The sequence below is a fragment of the Peromyscus californicus genome, unplaced genomic scaffold (assembly GCF_007827085.1).
Source record: "Peromyscus californicus insignis strain IS unplaced genomic scaffold, ASM782708v3 Scaffold_5__1_contigs__length_169319896, whole genome shotgun sequence".
NCBI lineage: Eukaryota > Metazoa > Chordata > Mammalia > Rodentia > Cricetidae > Peromyscus > Peromyscus californicus.
Genome location: NW_026294573.1, coordinates 137,159,139 through 137,172,611, shown reverse-complemented (window position 1 = coordinate 137,172,611; position 13,473 = coordinate 137,159,139). Strand labels below are relative to the sequence as shown.

The 13,473-nt window shown below is 42.3% G+C and overlaps 1 protein-coding gene and 1 long non-coding RNA gene across 5 annotated transcripts in view; one reads left to right on the top strand and one right to left on the bottom strand.

Moving 5' to 3' along the window:
* Nucleotides 1-13,473, bottom strand: part of Rgs20 (regulator of G protein signaling 20) — a 135,332-nt gene that overhangs the window by 101,810 nt on the left and 20,049 nt on the right. The window lies entirely within an intron of this gene.
* LOC128096611 (uncharacterized) lies at nucleotides 471-13,359 on the top strand. Of its 4 annotated transcripts, XR_008213683.1 has the most exons (5): nucleotides 471-1,181; nucleotides 3,764-3,845; nucleotides 6,732-6,826; nucleotides 7,387-7,897; nucleotides 12,326-13,359. It is a non-coding gene; the product is annotated as an uncharacterized LOC128096611 (long non-coding RNA). The 4 variants fall into 4 exon arrangements; XR_008213684.1 differs by lacking the exon at nucleotides 3,764-3,845; XR_008213681.1 differs by having other exon boundaries at nucleotides 6,732-7,897.

Here is a 13,473-nt window from a genome sequence, read left to right as displayed (position 1 = left end):
AGCTTTGTTTTTTGTTTCGTTTTGTTTGTTTGAAAGAATCTTTAAACTTTAACTCTTCTTGCCTTAGTAGGAGAATGAGGATGCACCTAAGACTGGGAATGTACCTCGTTTGGTAGGTTGCTTACCTAGCCCTAGTCCAGCATAGCAAAACTGCCCCTATGTCAGTGATCCTCACACTGGGGAGGTGGGGAGGTGGGTGGAGGCAAGGTCATCTTAGACTTAGTGAATTTGAGGTAAACACAAGCTACATGAGAACCTGAAAATCTGTTTCAAACAAGAGGAGGGGAAGGGGGAGGAGAAGATGAGGGGGAGGGAAAGAGGAGGGGGAGGGAGAGGGGAAGAAGAGGAGATGGAGGAGGGAAGAGGGAGGAAGAGGAGGGGAAGGGGAGGAAGAGGAAGGGAAGAGGGAGGGGAAGAGGAGGAGAAGGGGGAGGGGGAAGGAAGAGAAGATACACAGTAGGACTGCCAAAAAGAACTATTTCTCAAAAGTTTTTATTGCTTTTTAAAAATTTGTGGTTTGTTTACTGAGACAATGCCTTGCTGAGCAGCTCAGGCTGTCATTCTTTCCATTCTCTGACCTCAGTTTCCTGGGTTCCAGGGTTGCAGGTAAGTGCCACACCGTGCTTTAGTGCTGTTTGAAGACCACTTACTTTAGGCTTCCATCTTTAAGTTTTTCTTAGCTTCTTGGGCACTAACGTTTAGTGTAGTTACAAACCGGAACCTAGCTCTGCCAATCCAAACACTTCCCTCAAGCAAAACACAAAAACATTTCAATCTGTCTGTGAAAAAAAAGAGTAGTGGTTGCCAAGAAAAATGAAAGTGGAGGCGGGAAGCAAAGAATAACAGTGACAGTGAGTTGGAGCGCCTGTGGGGAGAGAGCCAGGACAGCTGGGCTCAGGTCCCAGGGGCGAGGCGCGGGAGCTCTCCAGGGTCCTGAATGCGGGAGCGGCCTCGGGCACTCCCAGGCCTGGCTGGGTTCCCAGTGTCTCGCCACCCGGCCAGCCTGTTTTCTTTTGTCTGTGGAAGTTGTGGGAAGGGATTGTTGGGGGATGGGGGTGGGGGCAGGGAAACCTAGCAACCCATTCTTATTCATGAGGCCTTTTGTGGGAAGCCGCCGAGCCCTGTCTGATTTGTCTCTGTCGTTTGTATGCTCGGGAGTTGATCTGGGTTTGCATTTCTGTGTAAGTACACACAATGTCGCTTTCCTTCACTACCGTTTCTTGCGGGGAATGGGGTCATTCTAGAATTTTCAGTCTACAGGTTCACAGGCCCCCACGCCTGCCTTCTGCCATGGTGCATTTACTTTTGCGGATGGAACTATGAGTGCTGGAGGTTTCTGGAGAAATGCCAACAGCTCACTGTGGAGGGCAAGTGAGTCATTTGGAAAACTCAGACCTGCCACCTCACCCAGAGACGGAGGATCGCCTTACTCTGGGAGGGGGCAGTGGATGTATCCCTCTCCAGCTGTGTGTGTGTGTGTGTGTGTGTGTGTGTGTGTGTGTGTGTGTGTGTGTGTGTTGGTGGGTGGGAAGGGGTTGTCCAACACATGCCAACACACTTAGCTGCACTGAGGAGCGGGGCCTGGGCAGTTCTTATGGGCTCAGCTACCTGGACCATTGGCCCTGGCCACACCTGCTCCTGGCTCCCGAGCCCCAGGTGCAGAGTGGCCACAGGGCAGTCCCAGAACCCTTCGCCAACCTGTGCAGGACGCCAGCAGCTAGGTGAAGCTAAGAAGTTAAAACAGGGCTGGCTCCTTCCCAGCGACCTACACCTGGACAGCTGGCAGCTCCTGGCACACTTCCAAGACTGTTTGGACTGCCTTCAAGGGAACTGAAGAAGCTTAGGGCCTTTTGTAGACCCCCGGCGTTTGGTGTCACAGTGTTTGTGAAAACCCGACCCTCCTTTTTTCTCCCCCTATTCCCAGACAGTCTTCCCCAGTCTCTCTCAAGCCCCTTCCCTGGGTATGCTTCATTAGGCATTTTGCTCCGGTCCTCTGCTTCAACACAGAGATTCTTTTGAGGGAGCTGTGGAAGTTTTCAAGCAGAATAAAAGTTCTAACAGATTCCAGAGAAACAAAGTTTATGCTCATTTGCTCATCTGGAGACACTCACTATTTGGGTTCCCTAGACTAGCCTGCTACCAGTTTTGGTCTTGAAACTCCTGCTCTGGGAGCCTGGGTAGGACCCCAGGTGTAAGCATGGTGGGTGTGGGTGGTAGTGCTCTATAGGCCCCAACAGCAAGAACAGAGAGAGCCACAGAGTATTGGATGCAGCCACAAAATTCAAAGGGAGAAACACTATCTCAGAAAAGACCTTCAGCTGTCTGAGTAACCCCATGGCCCATCCCCACCCTGCCAGACTCTCCACTCCAGACGCCCCTCCTGTCTGCCCCCCAGGCCCCTGCACTGTAGATGCCCCTGTCTGCTTTTCAACTAGATCCTGAATGTCAGAGGTGTAGGTAACAGTCACACTGTGGAATCATCATGTAATTCCTACTCCTGAAAGCACTGGTCTTTAGGGATCAGATAACTTAGAGGCTCTATACTGATTGAATATTGACTTCCCCAATTAATTATATCATCTGCTGAAGATCACCAAAATGACTTTATGCACAGTAGACAAGACAGACTCAAATTAATGTAAACAATATTTCCCTGGTTCCCGGGCAAACTGAGGTTCTTTGCATTTAAACAATAGCACTTCACAAAGGAAACATCTATGGCAAATTAAACTACCCCTTTCCCAAAATAGGCTAATCACCTGTAGAGTTAAAAATCACAGCTAAGACAGAGTTTGAAATTAGTTTTAAATTTATGAAGTGATCTATTTTGTACAAGACCTTATGTTTAAAATTCTATTTTGCTATGGCTTAGCCATGATGTATTTTTAAATTTTCTCCTATTGGAAACATCAGCATCATCCTTCTTCTAGGTCCCAAGGATCCAGTGGACAGCAACCAAGAAGTAGAAAGGCAGAATTTGCCTGCACTGATATAAACTGGGCAGATGGAGTGGTAATGCTTGAAATAAAACATGGTTAATAGAGCCACAGATTATTATTAATTCAAGGACCACTCAACTATTAATAACACACTTCTATTTGCATTTACTTAAAATCTCCATGTTCACTCTGGAAGCACAATGGTTTAAAACAATATTTCTACAGTTCATAATTAGTTCTGACCTCACACAGTATTTAATGACTTTTGAAATGCATTTATGCTGAAAACCTATGCAGAGAAGTTGTAGAGGCACTGTATAATGGAAATAATGAGGAGGAGGAAGGAGGGGCTGAGGACAGAGTAAAGTGAGGCAGAAGTGAGCTACTTAGGGGCCATGTAAGTTAGGACAGGCAACACTCAAACGTCCTTCTTCATAGTTCTTTCAGAGATAGCTGGGCCTATCTGCAGCATTAGTTATCAAAAAAGTGGCTTAGGAGAGAAAGTGGGCCTTTGTTTGAGCATCTTTCATATCTCCTATGGTTTGAATGTGTCACACCAAACTATATGTGTAATCTGTCGCCCAGTATACTAGTGTTCAGAGGAGGGACCTTCAGAAAGTGACTGATCATGAAGGTTCTGGCATTTCTCAACTGGCTAAGTTACAACATTGGCCTCTTTCTAGTTTCCTGGCTCTATCATGTCATGTGATGCCCTCCACTGTGTTATGATTCAGCAGGAAGGATCTCACTAGAAGCAGGGCAGAAGCTGGCACTAAGCTCCTGGACTTTTCAGTTGCCAGTAAATGTTGATTATTTTGTTACAGAAATCAAAATAGAGTAAGACAACATCCAAAAGTAAACTCTTGATCTCTATCATCTTCTCCTGCTGAAGTCTTCACCAGACAGGTAAATGCCAACCTGATTATTATTTTTTGAAGCAGAGTGGATGTTTATTTAGAAAAACATTTTTTTAACAGACCAAAAACTGGGCTTAATAGAATGAGAGGCACTTTACCCAGGAAAGAGTAAGGCAGACCCAAGAGCATAGATGTGGGCTTCTCAAGGAAGAATCTCCACAACTTGATTATTTTTGTTCAGGTAAAAAAACAATCTCATGTCACCAACTTTTAGGTCCCCCCACCTCCCTGATGCTGGAAATTGAACACAGGCCTGTTACATGCTACACAAGAGCCCTGTCATTGAGCCCTACCTCCAGCCTGTTGGTTGTCGCTGTTTTAAACTCACTGTCCAATAACTCTTCGTATTCACAGATGACTTTGTGTTATCAACTGACTTGACCTTTCCCAGTTTTTATCTTGAAATTTGAACCCCAAACACCTTACTTGGAAGCAGAGTCATTGCAAATATTATTAGTCAAGGTGAGGTCATATCAGAATAGGATGGCAGTATCCTGCTGAGTGGTCTCCATAAAAAGTGGAAATGTGGACCTACTCTTGCACATAGGGAGAATGCTGTATAGGCATGGAGACAGAGATAGGAGTGATGTGTCTACAATCTGAGCAATGCAAAAGATTCTTAGCAAAACACTAGAGCTCAGAAGAGGCCTACGACAGATTCTCCCTCAGAAGGAATTTGGCTTCTAGATTGCAACACAGAAACCCTGACTGAGTTTCCAGCCTGCTTGTCCTGTCCTGCCAATTTCAGAATCAAGATTGCAGCATCAGTTATTATTTGAATTTGCAAGCTGTTGTCTTGTTTCAGACTTTAGACTTGTCAATGTTCTCAACTTCCTGAAGCTTATTGGAGGTTTAGCAACAAGACTAGGGCTCCAGGAGAATCAGTCCCAAGCACTTCATGCAGCATCTAAGTGACACACCCTCCTTCCCCCAGCCATAGTTCAGCGTAAGTCTTTCCATCACACACATGCGCACACACATGCACACATCTCACATATATTTACATGTATATGTGTAAGTACTTGTGAAAGAAATCAGTAAGAATCTTCTTTTTTTGTGTTTATTGCTGTCTTGATAGTACCCAAAACAGTGCTTGCCCCTTAATAAAAGACTCAATAAATAGTCAGTGAACAAATGAACTACAAATAAGTAAAAATCCTTCAGCTAGAGAGGGCATAGGATTCTTAAATATGCTGCAACGTGAATGAATCTTGAACATTTTCTGCTAAGTGAAAGAAACCAGACACAGAAGACAAATATTGCAAGAATCCATTCATATGAGGTACCAAGAACAGGTATATTTAGAGACAGAAAGTTAAACAGAGGTTACTAGGGGCTGAAGAGAAGGGAGAATGAAGTTATTGTTTGTTTGGAAAGAAAAAAGTTCTAGAAGTAGATAGTGGTGATGGGTATAAAACATGATAAATGAATCTAATGCCACTGAATCATATAGTTAAAATGGCTAAGATTGCGAACTCTGTGTTGTTTCTATTTCAATGAACAATGCAATGAACAAAATCACCTCTAAACTGTAAGGAGGTGGAGATAAAGCTCAATGACAGAGTATTTGCTAGAATGTGCAAAGCCTGAGTCCACTCCTAGACTCGGAAATCTGAACAAGCAAGGGAGCAAACAAACTCTTCCAGGACTGAGCTTGCAGTCCACCAGGGACAAAAGAAGGGCACAGCAGATTGATGCTCATTCTGTTACTGAGTTTTTACTCTCTCGGGTTCTCTCACTTTGATGTATGCTGTCATTATTCAAAGTGTTTGTAAGATACATACTGCCTAGTATAGTTCTCCTCTCAGTATTTGCTGAAAGGCAAACTATAGCACAGGGAAGTAGAAAGAAGTATCTGAAACAGACACAGAAGCAGGGACTGGATAAGAAGGTTAGAGGGGTGTTTCATCCTACTACACTTTCACTACATTTTTTTAATGGCAAGATGTGGTGGTTTGAATAAGAATAGCCTCCATAGGTTCATATATTTCAATGTTTAGGGAGTGGTAATGTGACTAGAGTTTTCCTGCCTGGCCCACAGTCAGGACAAATCTCTCTCACCTGCCAGTCCCACAGCCGCTCAGACCCAACCAAGTAAACACAGAGACTTATATTGGTTACAAACTGTATGGCCGTGGCAGGCTTCTTGCTAACTGTTCTTACAGCTTAAATTAATCCATTTCCATTAATCTATACCTTGCCACGTGGCTCGTGGCTTACCGGCATCTTTACATGCTGTTTGTTATCTTGGCGGCTGGCAGTGTCTCTCTGACTCAGCCTTTCACTTCCCAGCTTTATTCTCCTCCTTGTCCCGCCTATACTTCCTGCCTGGCCACTGGCCAATCAGTGTTTTATTTACCAACCAATCAGAGCAACACATTTGCCATACAGAACATCCCACAGCATGGTAATATTTAAAAAGAATAAGAGGTATGGCCCTGTTGGAGGAAGTATGTCACTGGGGGTATGCTTTGAGGTTTTGAAAGTCCAAGCCAGGCCCAGTGGTTCACTCTTTCTTTCCTGCCGCCTGTGTATCCAGATATAGAGCTCTCAGCTCTTTCTCCAGCACCATGTCTGCCTGTGTGCCTTTATACTTCCCACCATGATGATAATGACCTAACCTCTGAAACTGTAAACCAGCTCCAACTGAATGCTTTCCTTTATAAGAGTTGCTATGGTCATGGTGTCTCTTCATATCAATAGAGCACTTACTAAAACACAAAGTCTCCATACATAGCCTAGGCTAGCCTCATACTTAGAACCCTGCTGACTTGGCCTACCAAATGCTAGTATTATAGACATATACCACCATACCTTATTTTAGTCATTCTTTCAATACTATTTATTATATGTCTTCTATATTTTTTCCTTAAAGGGTTGGAGTTCAAAGTGAGTAAGAAAGGAAATGGGCATCTTTCATGACTGTGTGATGAATTAGAGGACAGGAAAAATCTCTGTAGAATAAACAAGGTAAGTGAACCATTTGGAGATTTTAGTGTGGTGATGTATTGAGTCCCCCAATATACTGTGTCTCCCAATAAAATTTATCTGAGGATCAGAGGAAAAAGCTAACCACTATAAGTAAACATAGAAGTCAGGCAATGATAGCACACACCTTTAGTCCTATCACTTGGGAGGCAGGGATCTGTCTGGATCTCTGTGAGTTCAAGACCACACTGGGGAACAGAGCCAAGCATGGTGACACATACCTTTAATCCCAGCACTAACCATAGAGGTCTTGAGGTCTGTACAGACAGTCAGGAAGTGACAGAGCTGGGCAGGAAGAGGAAGTGATGTAGCTGGGCTGAGAGAGTCAATGAGAGAACAGAATAGAAAGGCATATAGGCGTGGGTATACAGGAAGTAGGTCTCTTTGGAGACTGAGGTGCCGGTGAGGTGAGGTTAGCTTGTTGCTTTTCCTATTTCCTTACTCTCTCAGGTTTTCACCCCTATATCTGGCTCTGTGTTTTTATTTAATAAGATCTTTTAAAATTCATCTACATTAAATAAATTTTAGATTTATTTAAAAAGCAATAGGAATTTGCTAAAAAGCTGAAAGGAAGCAAATGACATGATGCAGCTGAGACTCTGCACACCAGACTGCACTTCAGGGGTGAAGCAAAGGATGCAGCTGAGACTCTGCACACCAACTGCACTGGAGGGGTGAAGCAAAGGATGCAGCTAAGACTCTGCACACCAGACTGCACTTCAGGGGTGAAGCAAAGAATGCAGCTGAGACTCTGCACACCAGACTGCACTGGAGGGGTGAAGCAAAGGATGCAGCTGAGACTCTGCACACTAGACTGCATGGAGGGGTGAAGCAAAGGATGCAGCTGAGACTCTGCACACCAGACTGCACTTCAGGGGTGAAGCAAAGGATGCAGCTGAGACTCTGCACACCAGCTGCACTGTAGGGGTGAAGCAAAGAAAGCAGCTGAGACTCTGCACACTAGACTGCACTGGAGGGGTGAAGCAAAGGTGGCTGGAGAGAAAAAGGAGGCTTAACACTAATCTAGGTGAGAGGTGATGATGAACTAGGCAGGTAAGTTGAGTTAAAAATGTGGAAAATAAATTTGGTACAACTTTTAGAGATGTAATTAGCAGAACTTTGGGTAAATTAAATGAACAGGCTGGTCAAAGAAGAACTAAAGTTAATTTCTAGAGTTCCCCCCCCCCCACCTTAAACAGCTGGGTGGCTTGCTAAAATGGAGAAATTGCAAAAGATGGTTTTTTTGAGATGCCTATGAGTCACTCCAATGGAAATGTCAAGAAGTTTGCCCCAAGAGAGATTTAAGCTCAAAGTAGAATTCTAGTAGGAAGGAGATATAAATATATCATTAATACAAAGTAGTGTTGATGAGGATGGGGGAATGGGGTGGGGAATGAACAAGCATACCAAATCACCTTATGGAGCTTGAAAGATGTCCATCTATAAATGAGCCATTGATAAAATTTAGTCAGGAAGGTAATATGATCATGACTGTATTTCATAAAATTGTATTTCCCTCTGGTGTTACTTAAAAACAGGCATGCTTGGGAAAGAGGAAACCAGGCCATTGCTGTCGCAATAATTTTTGACATATGATAATGATGTGATCCAAAAGTGTTAAAAGGGATGGAAACAAAGAGGTGTTGTGGGCACATTATGAAGGAAATGTAGGTGAATAAGTTTGGGTCTTTCCACAACATTAGATTTTGTTGAATACCAATAAATCCACAAGGCACAGTAATTATAATGGCAGCAATTTGCTAGATAGTTCCACCTACCTTAGTAACCTGGACAAGGTAGATGCAGGGTTTTTCAGTCTAATATCTCTCTCTCTCTCTCTCTCTCTCTCTCTCTCTCTCTCTCTCTCTCTCTCTCTCTTTCTCTCTCTCTCTTATAGCTGGATATTTTCCTGTGTCCTACCCAGTCCTGCAGCCACTCAGACCCAAATAAACACACAGAAGCTAATATTGTTTTCAAACTATACGGCCTAATGGCTCAGGCTTCTCGCTAGCTAGCTCTTATATCTTAAATTAACCCATTTCTGTAAATCTATACTTTGCCACGTGGCTTGTGGCTTACTGGTACTTTACATCTTGCTTCTTCTGGTGTCAGCTAGCAGCATGTTCTCTGCTCTGCCTTTCTCCTCTCTAGTTAGAATGTCCTGCTTAACCTTGTTCTGCCTCACCATTGGCCAAACAGCTTTATTTATCAACCAATCAGAGTAACACATATTCACAGCATACAGAATGACATCCCATGGTTCTCTCTCTCTCTCTCTCTCTCTCTCTCTCTCTCTCTCTCATTTATAGAATGAGTACAAGAGGCTACAGCAAGAGCAGAGCTCAAGAGGTTTCAAGAGTGGGCTGACAAACCCTGGGGAAGACTATTTCTCCCACTCTCAGCTTTCCTTAGTTGCCTGTAGTTCTGTGTGGGGTTGAGGCCTCTTGAGCTTTCCCTCTTCATGTTTGCATGTCTGTTGGTATCATCCTTGTTCAGGGCGTGTTTAGTCCCATACATACAAGTAATATTATATGGACTGAACAGGTCATATTTATATACTTAGAAAATATATATGCAGTATTGAAAGTCACTGGGCCCCTGGAGAGTAGGGAGAGGGCAAGATTGAGTGAAAGGGTAGGTACAAGCACACTGAATACATATTCATATATATATATGTATATATATTTCCATGATATATATTCATATAGGAAAACCAGGCCCAAGAGTTTATCAAACACTATAGACCAAGGAAAGGGTATAAATCCCTCACCTGGGGAAAACTGGCCTATCTGTGATGACAACAGTCTCACACTAACCTGTCATCTGATATCTAATGTGTAGTCAAGAACTAATAGGTTTTCAAATGGCCTTTAGTTAGTTGTCCTTCTACCTATTCCCTCCTTTACCCTTCTCTCCTATTTAATCCTCTTAGTTTCCCCTTTATCTTTTCATAATACTAAATCGTATTTCCCCTTCCTTGGGAGAGCCTTTCCTGCCCCTGATCCCTTACTAGGTTCCTACCTAACCTCTGTGGTTATCTGGATTGTAGCCATAAACCAAAAACTTAAAATCTAACATAAAAGAAAGCATGCACTATTTGTGTTTGGGGATCTGGGTTACCTCACAGGATGATTTTTTTCTAGCTCAATCCATTTACCTGCAAATTTCACTTTTTTCTTAAAAGCTGAATAATATCCCATTGTGTAAATGCACCACGTTTTCATTACCCATTCACCAGTTGATGAACATCTAGACTAATTTCCATTTTCTGGCTATCATGAATAGGGCAGCAATGAACATGGATGAGCAAGTATTTCTATAGTAAAATGTAGAATCCTTTGGGTATGTGCCAAAGAGTAGTATAACTGGTTCTTGAGGTAGAATGAGTCTCAGCTTCCTTAAGAACCTCCACACTGGTTTCCATAGTGACTGTACCTGTTTGCTCTCCCACCAGCAATGACGGTGTCCTTTACCACACAGAAGCTTTTCAGCTTTATTAATTGTTGGTCTTAATGTCTGTGCTATATCAGTGTCCCATTCAGAAAGTTCTTTCCCGTGCCATTGAGTTTGAGCCCACTCCCCACCTTCTCTTTTTTTCAGATCCAGGATATCTGGTCTCAAGTTGAGGTCCTTGATTCATTTGAGTTTTGTGCAAGGTGATAAATATGGTTCTATTTGCATTCTTCTATAAGATGTCCAGTTTGACCTGTACCATTTGTTGAAGATGCTGCCTTTTCTCCAGTGTCTTGGTTTCTTTGTCAAAAATTAGGTGATCATGGGTGTGTGAATTATGTCTGGGTCTTTAATTCAAATCCATTGACCAAGGGGTCTGTTTTTATGTCAATACTATGGTGTTTTTATTACTATGGCTCTGTAATAGAAGTTGAAATCTGGGGTGGTGATGCCTCCAACAATTCTTTTATTATTCAGGGTTTTTTTTTTTTTTTTTTTTGCTATCCTGAGTGTTTTGTGTTTTCATATGAACTTGAAGATTTTTTTTTCAATTTTTGTGAAGTATTGTGTCGGAATTTTTATCGGGATTGCATTGAATCCATAGATTCCTTTTGGTAGGATGGCCATTTTCACTGTATTAATTGTATCAATCCATGAGCATTTGAATATTTCTATCTTCTGATGCTTTCTTTAATTTCTCTTTCAGCATCTTAGAGTTTTTAATTATCCAAGTTTTTCATTTGATTGGTTAGAGTTAGCCTAAGGTTTTGTTTTGTTTTTGAGGCTACTGTGAAAGGTACTATTTGTCCAATTTTTTTTTCAATATGCTTGTCATTTGTGCAGGAAAGCTACTGATTTTGCATACTCATATTGTATCTTGCTACTTTGCTGATCAGCTACACATGTGCTTATCAAGTATGCATGCTTCTTTATGTATGAAACTACATCATCTGCAAATACAGACACTCTGACTCTCCTATTTGTACCACCCTGGTCTCCTTCGGTTGTTGGACCGTTCTCAGTTTACCCCTCTTCCCCTCTCTCTGGGCTAGCTCCCGTTTGTTCCTCAAGGCTCATCTTAGTTTACTTCCTTCAGAGAAGTTCTCCTGAATTGTTTAGCTGTCTGCTGCTCTTTCTCTTACCACAGCATTTACTGCTGACTGTTAGATCTCAGTTTCCCCATTGGATTGTAAGTTCTAACAGTGCCTGGATTTTGCTAATTTAGCCTCATTTTTTAAAACTTAAATAATAATAAAATGAACTATGTATGTATTGAATATTAGTTAATTGATTGAACTTAGAAATGTTATGATATGGAGTTGATAATTGTTGGCTAGGATACTGAATAGATAAAGCTCCATTGTGCTAAGAAATGTTTGACATTTCTTCTGCTTATGTGCATGCACTGAGTGTCTTCCTCAGTTGCTACTCTACCTTATTTTTGAGAAAGAGTCTCTCACTGAATCTGGAGCTAATCATTTGACTAGATCGACTGGCCAGTGAGTCCTAGAGATCCTTCTGTCTCCACTTCCTCAATGCTGGGATTACGGGAGTGGTCCAAGAGGGCCTAGTTTGTCTTTCCTTTACATAGGAATTGAGGATGAATGTTCAAGGCCTCATGTTTATATAGTAAGTGCTTCACTAATTAAGCTGTTTTATCAGCCTTGTTTGAATAATACACATACACATACACACACACACACACACACACACACACACACACACACACACACAGAGACACAGAGAGACACAGAGAGACACAGAGAGACACAGAGAGACACAGAGAGGAGACACAGAGAGAGACACAGAGAGAGAGAGAGAGAGAGAGGTCAAAAGTGAGGCTTCTTATTTAGGATCGGAACATTTGAACCATTTCACCATGTAGCCCAGACTGGCCTCACATTCACTGTCTTCTGCCTCAGCATCAAGAGGACTTGGATTATAGGCATGACCCACCATGCCTATAATCCTTTAGTAGGTATGTTTTAAAGCATTGTATTTCATCTTTTTTTTTTTTTTCAATTGCAGCATATCAGAGACTGGGATAGAAGCTGTCACAGTTGCATGAGCAAGCCTCACCAGTAAGAAGTTTATCATAATGGGTATTCAGAAAAGACCTGATGCCAAAGGGAACACCTGTCTGTCCCCATGGTTCCTGGCTGGATCTCCCAATTTCATGCTGGTAGATCCAGAAAATCAACACAGAAGATGGCAAGAACAAGGGAAGATGTTGTTGTGTTCAAAGTGGGCAATTTGCGGCAGGGCTCAGAAAGGCTGTCTGGGCTTTGTAGCTTTTCCAGTAGTTTCTAATGAAGTGAGCTTTGTGAAGCCTTACTTGGCCATGCAGAGGCCTGTTATTCTCTGGTTTTCTTTCTTTTCTGGCCTGGTTGCTGAAAAAATTTGTAAGCAGTCATTGATTTCTTTGAGTTGGATGTGACTGAATTAGGCTGATTTGCTTAGCATTTTAAAGGGTTGTTTTTCTTGGTGAAGTTGGAGGTTGACACTATTTTGAAATGACACATTTTAGGAGCTATTCAGGATTCATAACTAACACCAACTTCTTTTAGGTCACATGAGTGTCTGAAAGAAGATTTTTTAAAACAATTTTAATTAGAAGAAGTCAAGAAATAACAAAACTGCACATTATGGTGGGCATGAAGCAGGGAAACATTTTTTTTTGTCTACCAATATATTGATCAATAAGCATTGCTTTGGTTCCTACTATGTGCCCAGTAAGCATGAGTGCCACTTGTAGATGGAGATAAAAAGTCAGCAGCTTCTTGAAAGAAACTGGCTACACACCAAGTGTATTGGCTTCAAGGGGTTCCCAGGACCTCATAGGACCCTGGACACACAGATGCAGGTTCTCTAAGAACATTTGAAGAGCCTGCGTCTTTAAGGGTTACTGTATTGTTTTTCCTCCAATGCTGGGGATTTAATCCAGGGCTGCCGGTGTGCTAGGCAAGCATTATGCAATGGAGCCACTCCCCAACTCCAACATTTTGACATACTTATCTCATTTGATTCTTTTTCAAAACAACATATTAAAATTTATATGTGGGTGTTATCGTTGCCTTAATTTTATAGATGATAAAACCAAGACTCAGAGAATGAAACCCAACCTAGACCTGAATAAAAAACCCAGTTCTTGCACTTCTAAAGGCATTATTCTCTAT